The sequence below is a fragment of the Monodelphis domestica genome, chromosome 2 (genome assembly GCF_027887165.1).
Source record: "Monodelphis domestica isolate mMonDom1 chromosome 2, mMonDom1.pri, whole genome shotgun sequence".
Lineage (NCBI taxonomy): Eukaryota > Metazoa > Chordata > Mammalia > Didelphimorphia > Didelphidae > Monodelphis > Monodelphis domestica.
Window position 1 is genome coordinate 210,828,911 of NC_077228.1, and position 3,724 is coordinate 210,832,634.

Below are 3,724 nucleotides of genomic sequence, written 5' to 3' on the forward strand. Positions count from 1 at the left end.
TAAGACAGTGACAGAGTGAGGAGGTGATGTTGATAAACCAAGGGAGAGAAAGAGGATGGGTTTGTCTTTATCCCCTAAGCTCTCCCTGACAAACCTCCCCCCCACCCCCCACCCCCCATGGCAGCCTTAACTCTCAACTACTGGGTTCTCTGAGGATCTTGTTTGAAGAGGCTTGTGGTGATAAGCCTCTTTCTTCTGGGGAGAGAAATGCCACTTCTCTCCCCCTCAATCTCAGGCTTCCCTCTAGTAAAGGCTGGAGTCAGTCTCTGGGTCCTATTAACTGAATTTATTTGAGGGAAACAGAAAAAGGGACTGGGCAGATGAAAGAGTAGGAAATTAAGGTTCAAGAGGGGAAGAGGAAGAAGGGGTCCTTAGCTGTCTAATACCCTTCCCCCCCAAAGTCAGGCAGATCAGGTCTATGTCAAGCGGAACCCCTTGGGGTCAGGGCAAGTATCCCCAAGCTCAAGGATCAAAGAGTTTGGTGGAGATCTTCTTTATGGACAGCTTATATATCAAGTCCTGTCCACTTGTTTGTCTTCTTGGGAGGATTTTGGGGTCAGGAATCACAAGGAGAAAGATGGATGAGTTGGGGATTTAGCTGGAGCCTACTTCTCTGGTGTGTGTCCAGACAAAGTCTCTCTCCAACTGCCTGGATCAGCTCACACTCCTGCCTCTCTCTCCAAAGTTCTGTGTTCTTTTTTTGTCCATCCCCCACTGCGGTAGAATCCTGCAGCTCTTCCAAGTTTATTTTCCTTCCAAGATCTCAAACCTTCTCTTACAGGGGTTAAGTGACTTGCCCAGGATCATACAGCTAGGAAATATCTGAGGTCAAATTTTAACCCAGGACCTCCCATCTCTAGACCTAGCTCTCAATCCACTGAGCCACCTAGCTGCCCCCAGGATCATTTTATTATATTATATTTTATTTTTAAGTATTTTTCCATGATTGCATGATTCATGTTCTTTCCTTCCCCTTTTCCCTCCCCCATCCCAGAGCCAACAAGCAATTCCACTAAGTTATACATGTATTATTGCCAGGAGTCATTTTAATAAGAGTAGTCACTCTTCCTAGAGATCAAGGTATTAAAAGGAAAATGAGTCTTGGGGTTTTTTTTGGGGGGGGGAAGAGTGTGGTTTTACTTGTGTTCTTGCTATATGTTCTGGGTAAATAATGTTTTATAAAAGCTGCTATAAATGAACAACAAAAAGATTAATTGTTTATCAATGATATCAAAGAGTTAAATAATGCTGAGAAAGTAATCATGGATTAGTGCTATTGGGGTGAGGGGAAACAACAGAATGAGAGCTCAAGGTATTAGGTAAACCTAATAATAATAATAATAAGGTATTAGGGAACCCTAATGCCTCCTCAAAGGTACCGCTAACACCCAAGGAAGCCACATACGCCCTGGGGACCTCACCTGCTAGGGTATGGATTTGTTGTTCAGGCATTTTTAAGACATCGCAGACTCTTCATGACTTCATTTGAAGTTTTCTTGGCAAAGATACTGGAATGGTTGGAGAAGAGGATTCATGGGTTACATAGAAGAGTTTTACTAGAAGAGCATAGTTAGAGAGATAGTGGAGACCTTCCAGGTCATCTAGTTCATCTCCCTCTTTTCATAGTTGGAAAACATAGTTGGAGAGAGACCCACACCTTTGGATTTAACATAATGTATATAACTCCAAATCCATCCAGCATTCTTTCTACATCATTTTATCTAAGGGTATTTAACTTCAAATTTCAGGGAAGAATTCATCTAGTATGAGAGATATTTGAGTAATGAAACTTTCCTGTAGCCCCTGAAATATCAATCAAATTAATTGTTTCCTATATATCTTGGATATCCCCCAAGGTTATTCCCCAAACGTGACACTGGAAACAGAAAAAATTGTTCAGTATATTTTGTTGTTGTTTAGTCATTTTTCAATTATGTCCAATTAAAAAAATTTTTTTGTTCCAATTTTTAAAAATATTTTTCAGTTATACGTAGAAACAATTTTGGACAAAAATTTTTTTTTTACATTCTAGAATTCAGATTTTCTTCCTCCTCACACTACCATGTCTGACTCTTTATGACCTCATTTGGAATTTTTTTGGCAGAGATCCTCGGCAGTTTTACATTTCCTTCTCCAGCTTATTTTATAGATGAGGAAACTGAGGCCATCAGGGTTAAATGACTTGTCCAGGGTCACACAACTAGTAAATTGGCCAAAGCCAAATTTGAATTCAGAATGATTTTGGCTCAAGATCAGATGCCATCTTCTATGCCAACTAATTCCCCTCTATTTTATATATATATATATATATATAGTTATAGTTATAGTTATAGTTATATAGGTATTTAACTTAGCATGATTTAATTGACATCTTTCCATATTAGACCCACTAATTTTCCCATTATTCCAAACAACTGTATAAGAGTAACTTTGAAGGGGACTGCTTTAGAAATCATTGTACCCAAACTGCTCATCTTATTTAAATATAAGGAAAGTATGATTCTCATTCCAAAAATCCCACCATATTAGTGCATGTAGCTCTGTGCAGCTCTTCCATCTAATATTGTCTCATATCTCTGTCCTGTCTTTCTTAATCAGCTGCAAGCATCTCAATAGCAAGGATAAACAGGCACATCCTGCCTAATATCATTAATTGGTTCCCGGAAAACATGACTGTAGGTGAAACAGAATTATAGGGAGCAATCCGTTTCATAGGTTATGAACGAGCAGTTAGCCAAATGATATTAAAGAAGAGCTTTTGTGAATTCATGGTAGGGCTTGCATATTAGGTCTTCATCATGCTCTTGTTGTTGATCAGTATTTTAGTCATGTCTGACTCTCTGTGACTCCATTTGGGAGTTTCTTGGCAAAGATACTGGTGTAGTTTGTCATTTTTCTTCTCCAGCTCATTTGACAGATGAGGAAATGGAGACCAACAGGATTAAGTGACTTGGCTAGGGTCACAAAACTAGAATGTGTCTGAGGTTGGATTTGAACTCAAGTCTTCCTGACTCCAGGCCAGGCACTCTACTGCGCTACCTAGCTGCTGTCTTAATAGAACTAAATCACCATGCTAATTAGAAACAATGGGGAGATTTATACAGGCAACTCCTATGCAATTTATCTTGGAGAGTTGCTTGAAGAACTGAGAGTTTAAGTGACTTGAGATCATAAAACTAGTTTGTATCAGATATAGGAATTGACTGAATCATATCTTCCTGAATCCAGGGCCAGTCTTCTAGCTAAGAAGTTATGTTGGCTTCAATACAGAAGGGATCAGATTTCCTACAGCTCTTTCCATTTCAGATATTCTGTCTTGGCTTTATAAACTACTGAAATGCCTCCAGTTTCTTCATAAATAGTAACTAAAGAAATCAAATCAATAAATATTACAATAGAATTATACATGTCAGAAGAGATGGAAATTCCCAGGTCCCGCCCCCCCCCAAAAATTCAGAATTGCTCCCAAAAATGAGTGAGCTTTGAAGGCATATAGTAAGGAAATATATGATGTTTGGCATGGTGCAGACAACAGAGAAAATCTTCCAACACCATACTTCTTGGGTTAAAATACTCCTTTGCTCTCCCTTCCCCAATTTTGGCAGCAGGACAAAGTTGATCTGGCTTCCAAGGATGTGCTAAGACGATGAGTATTTTTAGGCACTAGTATAGGTAATTATTTTGCTTGTAGTTCAAAGCTGTGTTTCTTTTCTTGCCATTTTAT